The sequence below is a fragment of the Pogoniulus pusillus genome, chromosome 13 (assembly GCF_015220805.1).
Source record: "Pogoniulus pusillus isolate bPogPus1 chromosome 13, bPogPus1.pri, whole genome shotgun sequence".
NCBI classification, from domain to species: Eukaryota; Metazoa; Chordata; class Aves; order Piciformes; family Lybiidae; genus Pogoniulus; species Pogoniulus pusillus.
Genome location: NC_087276.1, coordinates 31,554,312 through 31,569,611, shown reverse-complemented (window position 1 = coordinate 31,569,611; position 15,300 = coordinate 31,554,312). Strand labels below are relative to the sequence as shown.

The window sequence follows — 15,300 nt, the reverse complement described above, 5'->3', positions numbered from 1 at the left end:
CTAAACAGCTCTCAGTTGCCAGTTCAATAGTAATTGAATGACTTAATATATTATATGTTATAGCAACATTATATTAATGTCTGTAGTAATGCAGCAAGAATACCAATAACAGCTGAGACTCGAAGCCTTCAGGACTTGCATAACCACACAGCTGCCTCCTTGCTGCAGACCCATCCATCCACCATGGGCAGATCATAGAACCAAGCAGGTTGGAAGGGACCTCCAAGCTCATCCAGCCCAACCTAGAACCCAACCCTGGCCAACCAACCAGACCATGGCACTAAGTGCCCCAGCCAGGCTTTGCTTCAACACCTCCAGCCACGGCCACTCCACCACCTCCCTGGGCAGCCCATTCCAATGCCAATCACTCTCTCTGCCAACAACTTCCTAACAACATCCAGCCTAGACCTGCCCTGGCACAGCTTGAGGCTGTGTCCCCTTGTTCTGTTGCTGGTTGCCTAGCAGCAGAGCCCAACCCCACCTGGCTACAGCCTCCCTTCAGGCAGCTGCAGACAGCAATGAAGTCTGCCCTGAGCCACCTCTTCTGCAGGCTGCACACCCCCAGCTCCCTCAGCCTCTCCTCACAGGGCTGTGCTCCAGGCCCCTGCCCTTCTCCAAACATCTTCCAGCACCTCAACATCTCTCTTGAATTCAGGAGCCCAGCACTGGACACAGCACTCAAGGGGTGGCCTGAGCAGTGCTAAGCACAAGGGCAGAAGAACCTCCCTTGTCCTGCTGCCCACACTGCTCCTGAGCCAGCCCAGGATGCCATTGGCTCTGCTGCCCACCTGGGCACACTGCTGCCTCAGCTTCAGCTCCTCTCTCCCAGCACCCCCAGCTCCCTCTCTGCCTGGCTGCTCTCAGCCACTCTGGCCCCAGCCTGTAGCACTGCTTGGGGCTGTTGTGGCCAAAGTGTACAACCCTGCACTTGGCCTTGTTCAGTCTCATCCCTTGAGAAATCTCACCCCACCTCATTCAATGACACCATCGAGGTGCCAGCGGTGCTTTGTGAGCAGCTGTGGCAGGGTTTCTCTCAGCAGAATGAGGCTGCACACCCACAGATCTCTCCCTCAGTCCCAATCCCTTATGCTGGGTTATGCTTTCATAATCATGAACTGATGATGAAAGAAGTTCTCTTGTCCAACATCACTCAGCCTGCTCTGCTCTGTCAGTTGTGTATGGGGTCCTTCTCCTGACAGCCTATGGCCTACAGTGCTTGCTACTGCCTTGAGCATGAGAGGTGTTATTTACAGCACACAACTCTATTATTTCAATGGCCACCTTGACACCTTGCCTCCTGACACCCTCCCTACCCCTTGGCCAAGATTAGCAGCATAGACAGCTTGACGGTGTCCTGCTCTCTGCCTGACACTGGCATCAGGGGCAGGATGCCCTCTGCTCTGATGAGTCTTTATCTGGAGTGTTGTGTCCAGTTCTGGGCCCCCCAGCTCAAGGACAGGAGCTGCTTGAGAGAGTCCAGCACAGAGCCACAAAGATGACCAAGGAAGTTGAACATCTTCCTTATGAGGAAAGCCTGAGGGAGCTGGGGTTGGGAGCTTGGACAGGAGGAGACTAAGGCTGACCTGGTGCATGGTTATCAATATGTGCAGGGTGAGTGGCAGAAGGCTGGGGCCAGGCTCTGCTGGGTGATGCCCAGTGCCAGCACAAGGGGCAATGGGAGAAGCTGAGGCATAGGAAGTTTCATTTAAACATCAGGAGGAATTTCTTCACTGTGAGGGTGACAGAGCACTGGAACAGGCTGCCCAGGGGGGTTGTGGAGTCTCCCTCTCTGGAGGTGTTCAAGAACTGTCTGGATGTGTTCCTGTGTATGCTCTGGGTGATGCTGCTCTGGCAGGGGGCTGGACCAGATGATTTTCCAAGGTCCCTTCCAGCCCCTGACATTCCATGATTCTATGCTGCCCACCTTATCCAGGAGATTCCCTCCAATCTCCCTGCTGCTGCTGCAGCCAACAGGGGGTGCAGCACCTACCCACCTTTGGAAGGCGCTCACACCAGTGTCTGCTTGTTGTCCATGATCAGGTGAGTTGCAGCATAGGTCTGGCACTGCTCCAGAGCCTCCAAATAGCTTATTCAGAGCATGTTGTGAGGCACTCAAGAGTTGAGGCTGTGCCACAGTGGAAGCCAGGATGCACACCTGGAACAAGGCCCACTAAGTAACACATCTGTCGAAGCTCAGCAGCCAGAGGATATTACTAAAGCAGGTGAGCAGGCCTGCAGCTGTGACCAGGGTCTGCTTTCTTTTCCAGCTATGAAACTCCATTTGAGGGGAAGGTCAGAGACTTCCCCCCCCTTCCCTGTTGTCTATTCTGTGTTATTCACATTTTGATGTGATAACCCCTGTGAGAAATGCACACCTTCCAGCAACTAACAGAGGAAATTCAGATAATGAGGACTGCAGCTCCAGGTAAAAGAAAATCTCAAGGAATAAATTAGCCCCAGATAGTCTTACTCTCTGCCTTTAAATTCCTGTTTATAGAGGAGGGAAAAGGTAGCTAATCTGAGAAATCACAGAGCCACTACAAATTACAAGCCATAAAATACTGTACCTTGAAGGTGAGAGTTGGAGTGAGCTAAGCGTAAGAGAAGAGAGCCACATGTCTTCATCTGCCTGCCCAGACAGGCTTCTGTAACACAGCAGCCTGCTGCGAGGACAGTTCTTGTTCTGGCTGTCCATCTGCCTCTGTGCTTTTTCTTCCTGGTCTGGTAGTGCAGAAAAGGAGCAGGACTGGATCTCAGCAGCTCTGCTCTTCATTCCTCTCTGTAGTTCTCAGGTTCTCATGTTTCCTCATACTACATGACTTGATTTTCTCCCTGCAGATGAAGTGCAGAACACTGTGTGCCTGACAGGGGCCTGAGAGCTCTTTGGGCATCCTCAGGGCCAGATGCAAAAGACACCTTGAAGAGCAGCTGCAGGATGCAGTGCACAGTTCTACACTTTGGCCACAACAACCCCAAGCAGTGCTACAGGCTGGGGACAGAGCAGCTGAGAGCAGCCAGGCAGAGAGGGTCCTGGGGGTGCTGGGAGAGAGGAGCTGAAGATGAGGCAGCAGTGCCCAGGTGGGCAGCAGAGCCAATGGCATCCTGGGCTGGCTCAGGAGCAGTGTGGGCAGCAGGACAAGGGAGGTTCTTCTGCCACTGTGCTCAGCACTGCTCAGACCACACCTTGAGTGCTGTGTCCAGTGCTGGGCTCCTGAATTCAAGAGAGATGTTGAGGTGCTGGAAGGTGTTGAGAGAAGGTCAGCAAGGCTGGGGAGGGGCCTGGAGCACAGCCCTGGGAGGAGAGGCTGAGGGAGCTGGGGGTGTGCAGCCTGCAGCAGAGGAGGCTCAGGGCAGAGCTCATTGCTGTCTACAGCTACCTGAAGGGAGGCTGTAGCCAGGTGGGGTTGGGCTCTGCTGCCAAGCACCCAGCAAGAGAAGAAGGGGACACAGCCTCAAGCTAGGTTGGGCTGGATGAGCTTGGAGGTCCCTTTCAATGTGGTTGATTCTGTGATTCTTCCAGTGGGCAGTGCCTGGTGGCCCAAAAGGGGCACTAACCAGTTCACAAACAGAAAGTGGTGGTCTGTCAGCACTGCAGCCACAGATGTGAGAGAAGGCAGGGAAGGAAAGCTTTTTGCTATGAATTTTTGTTAGCACATCAGAGAACTGTGTCAGCATCTGATTTGTACTCCCTGCCACATCATCTCTGCTGGCTCCAAACGCAAAACCTTTCTGCATGGCTTGCAGCTGTGCCACATGTAGAGAGACGAGAACCTTCATCAAAGAGAAGGTCTCTTAGATGTCAGGAGGAAAATCTCAGGCTCAGACTATTCAGACACAGTGTGAGTTGCCTCTGTGACTTCCCAGGAAATGAGCCTGGAAGGTATGATCTGCTTTCTCCCACCCCACCCTAGGTCTCTGCAGCAGGGTCCATCTCCCTTCATTAGCTCTGGCTTCTTTGGTCTTGGGCAGCTCTGCAATGGGCAGGGGCAGAGCACAAAGCTGTCAGTAGCAGAGGCTGTCTGCACCCACTGTAGAGCTCATCTTTCTGGGAGGATGTGTGCCCCTTCACCCCCTCTTTCAACTGCCAAAATAAGTGGCAAATGCTCTCCACTGACCTTCCAGAGGGATTGAGGACAGAGAAGGAATAGATGCCTTTGGAAATTTAACTTTATTGCTCCTAGCCCTAGAGCAGTCCCCACATTCCTGTGATGCCATTTGCTGCAGGGGTAAAACATCTTCAGATTCTCCTAGGGCCAAGCAGAAGCCCATCTCAGCCCCTTTGCCAGAGTCCCTTCTCTGGGTCACTGTCAGCCCTCACTAATCTGATCCATCTTCCAGGCTGATGAGTTCAGGCCGCTGGTAACAAGGGGCTGTGCTAGGAGCGTGCTGGGATTCACACCGAGCACTCTCCCCCACGCAGCAGCCTCAGCTGGCAGCAGCACATAGCTGGAGGCTGAGGAGGTACTACAAGCAGAGACAAAACACTGCGGGTATGTGGCACTCCAAAGCCAGGCTCAGATGGTGTGCTGCCCCTCGGAGGTACGGAGATGAAAAAAAGTGAGATGTGAAGAACTTACATATTTCATCACAGACTTTGCTCCATTTTGTCCTTCATTTACGTCAGTCAGTAACACACCTTCGGCTCAGGGGGAGAGGGAAAAAGCGTTCCTTGGTTGCCGTTCTGTTAATGCTTGGGAGGTCAAGCAATCCCCTCCCCCTACACCCCAGGAGCAATGAATGAGCATCCCCTGAGTAGCTGTCCTCTGCGAACAGCGATCTTCACCGAGCTCCTCCACCCCCAGCGGCACAAGGCACTTGGTGTGGCATCCTTAGGGGAGAAAGAGAGATTGTGGGGCCAGGCAGAAAGGGACAGAAGAATCAGTTAATCATGGCAAGTGGGAAAGGAGAGGCTTTCAAGAGGGCTTTTTTTTCCCCTTTGGGAAGGAATTAGAGGTGGGAAGGAAAGGTCAATCTAATAATGAAGCAGGGACAGCAGTGGAACAAAACAAAAGAAGCGATGCCATAGAATCTGAGTCTCTGGTTTGGAATCAGCACCCGAAGCAGCAGTGGTACAGGGCACCTATGGCACCCTTCCAAATCATCCAGGGACTCGAGGGGAGAACACCCTGTCCCCAGACAGCTTCCAAAGAGGTGCTGTATGACTGCAGCTGAATGCTTCACCAGAACAACCTCCAACACCTCTCTGGGGAGAACAGAAAATATCAAAACTTGCTTTATAGAGCAGAAGACCCTGGAGCAGGGCTCTGGAGTTTAGTCTGGGGAGGTCCACTCAAAAGCTAATATCAGTTAATTATTTTACAGCCTTTTTTAGCACCTCTCTGAAATCTCCCTGCAGTGTTTTCAGGGCTCCTGAGCAGTCTCCCACTGCAGCACCACACCAAGAGCAGATTCTGACAACTCAAATTACCTGCCTTGAGCAGGAGGTCCCTGTCACACTGTTTTATGATTCCAGGGAAAATCAGTTAGCTGCCAGTGAAAGCCAGCGCTGGAATTCTGGAAGGAATTTGTGAGAGAGAGGTTGCCAAGTCCCAAAGAGCTCAGAAAGCATTTTGGTTCCTACATCCCATACGCTCTAACAATTCCCTGGCCATCTCTTCAAGGTCAAGGTCATTTCTTCTCCTGCCCAGATGATCACAAACCTGTTCAAGTGAATTTAGAAGCCCTGCTGCTCAGCGACCAGAGCTCAGCCTGAATGCTCTTACCAGTCTCCTAGTGCAGTAAACGTGTTGCTAATTGCAAAGGTGATGCAACTAAATGTGCTACAGCTGCAAAATGCCACAGTGCTTGATGAAGTCATCTGCAGCAGCTAATGCTTCGATTAGCTTTTCTAACACCTGCTCAGAGTGTAGCACAAGAAGGCTAAAGCCTTGCACCAGTGATCTAGCACAACAGCAGCACTTTCTCCCAGCCCCCAGGGACAGTGCATTTGTAACTGCTGTAGGTAGCCACCAGCAGCTGCACAGGAGGACTGTGAGGGGACACGGGCAGCAGGACAGCAGCTGTCATCTGTGCTGACAGAACAGTCAGCTGGGTGTACGAGGCAGAGCTGCTGCTTCAGCAGGTACCACAGACAGGAACCCAAAGCTTGTGCCGTGCGAACCCAAAGGAGGAAGAGAGAGCAGCTGAGGACTTACCCAGATGATCTGCCCACGTGCTGGGAACCACCACACGAGGGGAAGGCAGAGAGGCTCTTCGGATGTGGCCACCTCGCGCTCGGATCCACTTGGGTGCGGCATGCAGGTGGCACCAGGGCAGGAGCAGGCTACTCACTCACGCCAGCTGGGGAAGGGCTCCACCTGGAACATCACATGCAAAAGGCCACTGACACAACACACCAAGCGGTCCAACCAAGAGATACAAGCTCATGCTATTCTCCTTCTTCTGGCAGTAGATTACTTGGTGCATCTGAGCAGCCTGATCTAGCCAAAGATGTCTCTGCTCATGGTGTGGGGTTGAACTACACAACCTTTAAAGGTCCCTTCCAATCCAAACCATTTTGATTCTGTGACTTGCTCAGAGCCTACTACACCTGAAGTCTTCTCATCCCACTAAAATGTTTCTGTTGCTTCATAGAATCATAGAATCGAGCAGGTTGGAAGAGAGCTCCAAGCTCAGCCAGCCCAACCTAGCACCCAGCCCTGCCCAACCAACCAGACCATGGCACTAAGTGCCCCAGCCAGGCTTGGCTTCAACACCTCCAGGCACGGCCACTCCACCACCTCCCTGGGCAGCCCATTCCAATGCCAATCACTCTCTCTGCCAACAACTTCCTCCTAACATCCAGCCTAGACCTGCCCTGGCACAGCTTGAGGCTGTATCCCCTTGTTCTGTTGCTGCTTGCCTGGCAGAAGAGACCATCCCCACCTGGCTGCAGCCTGCCTTTCAGGCAGCTGCAGACAGCAATGAGCTCTGCCCTGAGCCTCCCCCTCTTCTGCAGGCTGCACACCCCCAGCTCCCTCAGCCTCTCCTCACAGGGCTGTGCTCCAGGCCCCTCCTCAGCCTTGCTGCTCTTCTCTCAACACCTTCCAGCACCTTAACATCTCTCTGCAATGGAGGAGCCCAGAACTGGATGACCTTGGAGGTCTCTTCCAACCTGGTTGATTCTATGGACACAGCACTCAAGCTATGGCCTGAGCAGTGCTGAGCACAGGGGCAAAAGAACCTCCCTTGTCCTGCTGCCCACACTGCTCCTGAGCCAGCCCAGGATGCCATTGGCTCTGCTGCCCACCTGGGCACACTGCTGCCTCCTCTACAGCTCCTCTCTCCCAGCACCCCCAGGACCCTCTCTGCCTGGCTGCTCTCAGCCACTCTGTCCCCAGCCTGTAGTGCTGCTTGGGGTTGTTGTGGCCAAAGTGTAGAACCCTGCCCTTGGCACTATTAAATCTCATCCCCTTGTGCCACATGGCTTTAAAACTAGAAAAGGTAAAAATGGTACAGAGTATTCTGCTGAGCTGAACAAACTCTTATAACATCTGCATTTGATGTGGGAAGTGATGAAGAGTGCGTTGCCCACGAGAAGCCTTCATACTCTGCCAGACAGATAACAAACCAAAAGTCTTAGTTTGCCTGAATACCCTACAAACACACATCAAACTCCAGCACTCATGCCTTTTAACTGCACTGCTCAAGAACATTAAGAGTGAACCAGCAACTTCCATAATCCCAAATCACTTCTTTCTCTGGATTCCCAGGGCTGAAAGCTGCCCACCACCTGGGCACAGGAGCACTGTCAGCAGAAAGGCCACACACTGCTAGGTGAATCCACCTGAATGCAATCAGAATTGGCATGAACTTTTCTTCAGCCTCTTACTGTGCAAGCCAGGGCAGAGTCTTTGTATGTGCTCCAGGCCATGCAGTTGGCTCTGGTTTCTTGCATGCTCTCCCTGTCGCTGCCCAGACCGAGGCCAAACCTCCCCTGGATTCACGCATGGGTTTTGGGGCCAGAAGCAGATGTGCTGCAAGACTGTGAGGGCCTGATTTGAGGGGTTCCCAGGAGCAGAAGGCAATTAAAATCCAGTGAGAGTTTCTGCCTACTCCAGGGTCTCACCCTCGTGTCTGAAAAGCGAACAAGGAAAACTCATCTGGAAAAAAACTAATCTGCATGACACTTTCTCTCCTTTCCTTCGAGTGAGTTCTTTTGCTGCCCTCATTTCAAAACCACCTTTTTGTTCCCTTTTTGAACACAGACACCTCCCCTCCTGGCTCTCCTCAGCCCATTCCATAAACTGTCCAAGAACCACCACTCCCTCCTCCCCGCTTACTCCTTCAGTCTGGCTAAAGCTGCCTTCTCTCCACGTGGCACAGACGCTTTCAGGGCAGCCTCTCCTCACCTTTTCATGTTGTCACTCTCTGGCACCGTTCAAAACTCAGTCAAAACCCCAAGGTTTTGCCATATTAACGATTCCATTTCCCTCGTTTTCACGTGTTCCCCCCAGCTGAGTGCCTTGCAGTGCTCTTGGAATGACACACAGCAGGCAGGCAGCTGAGCTGTGCTGTGCAGTAGTGTCCAGCCTGACACACTCAGGTGTGGAGAATAATGCTCAACAGATTGGTCTGGGGCTCCAGCTCCCTGCTCCTGCTCGTGCACTCAGAAGGCAACCAGACAGCAGCCTACAGCCCATTTCCCTTTTCCTGACCTTTTAATTTTCCCTCATGAACTGATGTCAGCCATGAAGCTAGGAACTATCTCTTTCTGTCCATCTGGAGTGGACATGCTGAGGCTTGTCCTTCCCACAAGTGTCATCTTCCTTCTGCTGAAGGTGGTGATCTTTAGGAACAGCTCTGACATCACTCACTGCCTGTTACTGAGTTATTTCACATCCTACCAGTCAGGACCTCATCTGCTCAAAACCTGAAAACAACCACCACAAAGACAGAGCTAAAACCCCCAGAAGGGGCACAGACCATGAAAAGAGCATTTCAGAAGGGAGGAATGTACAAGTGTTGGAAAAGGAAGAGCCAACAGAAAAGAAGAGTAACCTTGGAGCTGACCTTCTGCTACTCTGAGGTTACACAAGTGAATTGATAGGTTGGAGTCCATGATCCCAGAGGTCTTCTCTGACCTGGTTAATTCTGTGAGTCTGTGACTTTGCAGAATGAAGGATGGGATTGGGCTGAAGAAGGCTTGGCTGCGAGGTCACTGGCACCAGCACTGAAGTTGTGGTAGATAAACAGAGCCACAGGAGGAGGAAGGTGGTGTGCCACAGAAGGTGAGGGAAAACAGCTGACCAGTTGTTACTGGGACTAAAACAAGGAGAGAAGATGCATCATACAGCCAGCCCCTGGGACAGCAGCATGTCCTGCTGGACTTACCACGAGCTAGCTCAGCCTGCATTCCACCCTCTGCAGAGATGAGTCTGAGCAAACCTCTCCGATCCAGCTGTCTCCTTACCAGTAACAGAGAGTGCAGACGTCCAGCATGAGTCATTTATGAGGCTGATGCAAGAGCCTGGAGAGAGTCCTGATGCAGACTTAAGGACACCCATGGTAGTGAGAACTTCCATCAGATCCCTTCTGAGTTCTTGGAGGGACAAAACCAGTTCAGCCTAGACAGGACAACCTGTTAGGGCTAAAATTACTCATTCACATTCAGGGATCTCTGGGGTTTGCAGAGGCACAGCATCAGACCAGGTGCCTGCTAAGCTGCTAAATGAGAGCTGGGACATGAGGAGCAGGGTAGAGGCAGCTGCATGAACTGTACAGTGTCTGCACTGTACAGTGTCTCCAGCAGGTGCTGGAGCATCAGGCCAGGTGTGGTCAGAGTGCTCTTCTGTTTTCAGGAGTGGGAGCCCCTGTTGTGGCTGCTGCTGTGCACAGGAAGGCAGAGGAGGTCGTCACCCCAAGAGGCAAGGCAAGACAAGAGTAAAGCAGGTAGATGGAAGGCTAAAAAGAACTGACAGTGGAACACATTCATTCAGCATTTCCATCACAGAAGCACCCTAAGGACTGGTTGTTTGGGGTTGTTTTTTGTCTTTTGGGGGAGTAGGGCAGTGGAAAACAGGGCAGCTAGAGCTTGAGCAGACTCAAGAGAACAACTGCTTGCAACAGGCACTTCATTTTTTGGAGAGACACACACCATCAGTCCCTGAAGAAGCAGGCAACGCCCGGGCGTTACTGTTGGACCAGACCCCTCATGCTGGATAGGAAAGAGCTCAGCCGTGGGAAAATGTGCAAATGCCTGCCCCAGCTCCTGCCTTAAAAGCCCTTGTTGAAGGGGGGGGAGAAACACATCATGCTTGTGTCTGAACCGAAATGGGGTGAGTCTCACTCTGCCAGCCACTGCAGCACGCTGCAGCAGGGCTTTCAGGCTGTCCTCTGCCCAGGGACATCAAATGCCACGAGATGAGGTGGTCCACAACAAACCTCACAAAGCCCACGCGCTGCAGAGGCTGATGCTAGTGTGACTTTGTCACCCAAGTCTCAACAAAATTCAGCATAAGAACCACCAAGCACACAGGAAAAGCAGAGCTCTGCCCAAACGAGAACCTGCAAGCAGAAGTTATCAGACACCCGAGCCTAAGTGAAGCACAGGTGAGGAGATAGCTTGAAGCATAGGGGCTGGATAAAGCCAGCAAAGCAGAGCAGTACCTTGGGGCTGTGGTAATGCTGTATCTGGGGCATTCCATCTGAGCACAGCTCATCCCCACTCAACTACCTGCACCCTGCCAGCTGGCAGCCCCAACACTGCTCCTCCCCAAAGCTGCCAGGCAGACAGCCCAGCCTCATTCACCAGGCCAAAAGCTACAGGCAGCGAGGCAAAGCCCCTGCAGGGGCTGCAGAGCCAGGAGGGAAGGGGTGGTGTGGCAGGGACACGGCCTCTCAGCTGCAGAGCTGGCCTGGGACGGAAGGAATGCCGTGGGGCTGCCCCCATGGCCAGGGATGTGGGGACGTGTCCTTCACTGTACAGAGAAGCCTGTCAGGGATTTGCAAACCAGCGAGCCACAGAGTAAGCCCAGGGACCAAAGCCTCTGCTCAAGAGGAACAGAGTTGCTGGAGGATTAGGGTCTCAGAGCTTTCTTACTTGAAGAGCTCGAAACCATGGAAGCACCCAAGTGAAACTGGGCTGCAAACGAGTTGTCCCACTTAGGAAGGTTGTGTGAGCATTTGCCCTGGGTAGCTTAAAGCAGAGCATTCAGAGAGGTAGCTGCAGGGATCACAAAGGCTCTCCCAGGTTGCTGTAGATTGTTCTGGTCTGGCAGTGAAGTTTGTCAGTGCCTTTCAGTACGCCAAAAACAAGAAAACAAAGAAACAAACCCCCTGCCTGGCTGTATCTCACATCACACACCAGAGACACAAACCCCCTGCCTGGCTGTATCTCACATCACACACCAGAGACACAAACCCCCTGCCTGGCTGTATCTCACATCACACACCAGAGACACAAACCCCCTGCCTGGCAAAGAAACAAACACCCTTCATAGCAACAGGAATTGGTACTTTCCCTTTCAGAGATCCACAGAGGACTACCAAATAATTCCTCTGCCAGTCACCACCATGCCAGGCGGACCCCTCTGACTCACTTCCCAGGACCAAAGCCAATGTTTCACAGAATCATACAACAGTTTGGGTTAGAAGGGACCTTTAAAGGTCATCTAGTGCAACCCCTCTGCAGCCAGCTAGACCATCTTTGACTACACCAGGTTGCTCAGAGCCCCATCCAGCCTGAGCTGGGAGTTGGTGACTGAATTGATCCCAAGAAGCCATCAAGAGTTTCAGAACCTGCCATTTCCCTTGGGGCTATCTCAAAGGAACCCTGGAAGGTTTATAAATGGAGACTGTATCATAAAGTGGCAACTGCTTGAAAGAGTCACTGCTGTAAGTACCTTCAAAACTAGAGGGGCAGAGAGCTTGTGGCTAGGCACAGCTGAACCTTCAAATCCTATCAAATGCCCTGTGGGTAATTTCCCTGCAGATCTGCAGGCTCCATCCCTGCGAGTTGCTGTGTAATGGTGAGCAGCTCCTACCCAGGAAATGTGCCTGAGCAGACGGTGCCCAGCGGAAAGCTGTTCGAGGTGCCGCCAGTTTGGCAGGTTTCCAGGTATGCAGGGCAGGAGGGCAGTTTTCACCTCTGCTGTGCTTCAGTTGGCACTGCACCAGTGAGCTATGCAGGTGTCCTAGGGAGCCTGAGAACTGGTTACATATCTGCGAGAGAGGGATGCCGGCAGCAAGGGGCTGACACCTGCCCTTCAGTACGCACACCCTGCTCCCACTATCGAGGTAGGTCGATGTTTAATGCAGCAGCCTCGCAGAGAGCAGGACAAAGATGCAGAGCAAACAACAAAAAACACCTGAAATAGCAAGGCCACGTCACATGGCTGCTCTTCAGGGGGCTGAGTTGTTTGGCAGGGAATCTAAGGCAAGCAGTTAAAAAATGTATAAATAAGGACTCCAGCCTAGGTCTCTTTCCCAGCTCCTCTTCTTCCTCACCACTGACTACAACTCAGGGTAGAGAGCAGGAGACACCTGGCCACGTCTTTGTCCTGACCACCAGTGCATGGTGGGGAGGGAAGTAGCTACATGGGACCCTGCTGGTCCTGCATGGCATTGGGAAAAGGGAAGCAGCTACATGGGACCCTGCTGGTCCTGCACGGCATTGGGAAAAGGGAAGCAGCTATATGGGACCCTGCTGGTCCTGCATGGCATTGGGAAAAGGGAAGCAGCTATACAGGACCCTGCTGTTTCTGCACTCTGCTTCTGGCATGGGCAGTACCTGGATTGTGTGGAATGGGTGGGAGCGACCTTACTTGCACCACAAATCTCTGTCCTTTGCAGAAACTACCTTCTAGAGTGAGCTTTCACTCAAAATTTCCCTTCCTATTAGAACATTTGTAGAACAGAGAAGCACAAAAACACAAGGCAAAAGACTTTGGTTTACAAGGGGATAACTCTTGTTAAAGCAGACACATGCCAAATGTCCAAAGCAGAGGGAAATCCTGACCCCTCGAACTCGCCATGGGACCCCTGCTCAGAATTTCAGTTTGGTTCTATGGACATCTGCTCAAACAATGCTTCACCAAATGCCTGATTCGGGACAGTGAAAGTGTTTGGGCAGAACACACCTCAGGCAGCTCTGTGCTGAGCCGCACAGATGTGGATAAACAGAGCAGCGTGTAGCCAGCCGGGGCAGCAGCTGGGACCAGCCAACACCAGGGGTGATCACAGTCTCATGGTCTGCTCATGACCTCATAAATAACAAGATCTGGACTACACATCTCCTAATTCTCTCTCTTCCCAGTAAGTTAATTTCCCTGCCTCAATCACCCTCTCCTGTGTGCTGTGAAAGCCACAGGAACCTCTCACAGCACAGCCCAGCCCCAGATTCACATCTCTGTATTAAATTCACCTCTCCAACGAATCCTTGTTGTTAATCTCCCCAGCAGTAAACTGTGCTAAATCCCTGCTGAGTTACCTGACTGCTGCCCATGCCAGCGCAGCCCACAAGCCTGCCAGCCCAGCAACACAAGCAGGACAGCTAATTCTCCACCTCGCAGGCACCATGAGCTCATGAATACTGCTAAGTAATAAGGTTTTATTCTCTCCATTAAGAAGAAACAAACTTCCAAAGGTTTTGATTTTTTTCCAGTTCAGGGATTTATCCAAACATCTGGGTGCTTAGTTGCAGCTTCTCCAGATTTTCCTGGCCAGGAGACTGCTCTACATGGAGAGCTTTCCAATGGGCTTTTGGTTTGTAGCCAGTTGGAAACACTGCAAGAAGAGTTTTCCTCCCAGCCTTCCAGGATTTCTGGGCCATGTGCTGGCTGGAATTGGCATATAAAGAGGGGCATAAAAAGAAAGCCTTGATTAAGAAAAGCTGAAGAAATATTTGTACTTCAAAGGTATCTTTTCAGCTTGGGGTGACAGTTCTAATTAGTTTCTAATGAAGTGAAGTTGATCAAGCCTCACTTTGTGTGACTGTTCAGAAGAGCAGCACGCTAAGGCGGCAAGATCTAAGCCCGTGAACATCTCCTGTTTGTGATCAGTTAGTGTGTCTGATGGGTATTTGAATCAGAGATGGATTATTATCTCCCTTGCTGAGCCTCTCTAATCTCCAGTCTCCAGGTCTCTCTCAAGGGTGTCTGCTGGGACTGATCTTGTCATCACCAGTGGAAGGTGAGAACAGAGTCATAGAATCAACTGCTCTGAGCTCATACTTCCCCATGCTGCCCTACCGTGAAAGGGTGGAGGGAAGTGGATCCACGGAAAGGGAGGAAATGGGTGATGGAAGGGCAAAGCAGAGGTTAGGAGATGGAGGAGACATGGTTTGAGCTAGTGGAAAAGTCTCCAGATGGCCTCCCTCCCTTCTCCAAAACCAGCCTAAACCTGCACAGACACAGAGAAAAGGTAAAGGACCAAATCCAAACCCAGGATGTGAGGGGGGACTGGGTACAGTGCTCTAGGTGGGGCCTTGCTCCATCACCTCCCTGGGCAGCCTGTTCCAACCTCTGACCACTCTTGCAGAAAATACTTTTTTCCTAGTCTCCAACCTAACCCTCCCCTGGCACAACTTCAGGCCATTTCCTCTGCTTCTATCACCTGAGGCACCTCACCTCACTGCAGCCTCCCTTCAGGGAGCTCTAGAGAGCAACGAGGTCTCCTCTCAGCCTCCTCTTCTCCAGACTAAACACCCCCAGGTCCCTCCACTGCTCCTCCTCAGCCCTGTTTTCCAGACCCTTCACCAGCTTTGTTGCCCTCCTCTGGACGCTCTCCAGGTGAGGTCTGCCTGTGCAGGAGGAAAGCAGCGGCAGGAACCGGTCAGCTTCGGAAAGCCACAGGCTCCAGCAGCAGAGCCTGCTAGAAGCTGTTCCCCTCTGCACCAGTTCCACTTCCAGCAAATCCGCCCGCAGTGAACTGATTAAGCCCAAGCCTGCAGGCAGGCAGATGTCAGGCACTGGGGGGAGCTCCGCAGGACACTGCCCTGCACCGGCGGGCGCCGAGCCCACTGCGGCTCCCGACCAGCGCGGCCCCGATAGCCTCCGCTGCACTCAGCAAAGTCAGCGCACAAAGCAGAAAGCGCTCGCTTGAGGCCACCACCAGGTGACATTGCAGACAAAGGCAGGTTAGATGCCATGCTCTGGGCTGACACATGGCTCCTGGCACATGCTTCCCGTGGCTTTCACCCAGGGCAGCCCAGGGAACGCTGCCTTTGCTGCTCAGAACTGAAGCCAGTGCAGTTTCTCTGCAAGCAAAGCCTGCTGGAGTCACCTAAGGAAAACAGGGATGCTTGTCCATGAAGGGTCAGCAGGAGCACGGGGAGTGGAAGGCTGAACTTCTGTTAGTGCT

The 15,300-nt window shown here is 52.5% G+C and overlaps 1 long non-coding RNA gene across 3 annotated transcripts in view; it reads right to left on the bottom strand.

Moving 5' to 3' along the window:
- Positions 1–2,097: 2,097 nt before the first annotated feature.
- The window catches only part of LOC135180969 (uncharacterized), a 119,170-nt gene continuing 105,967 nt past the window's right edge, over positions 2,098–15,300 (bottom strand). For 2 of the 3 annotated variants that reach the window (XR_010304624.1, XR_010304623.1), the window contains exons 2-3: positions 6,156–6,317; positions 2,505–2,832 (exon numbers count right to left, since the gene is read on the bottom strand). This is a non-coding gene — a long non-coding RNA (uncharacterized LOC135180969). Of the gene's footprint in view, positions 2,156–2,504; positions 2,833–6,155; positions 6,318–15,300 lie in introns of those variants that run through there. The other variant, XR_010304625.1, reaches the window with a different exon arrangement.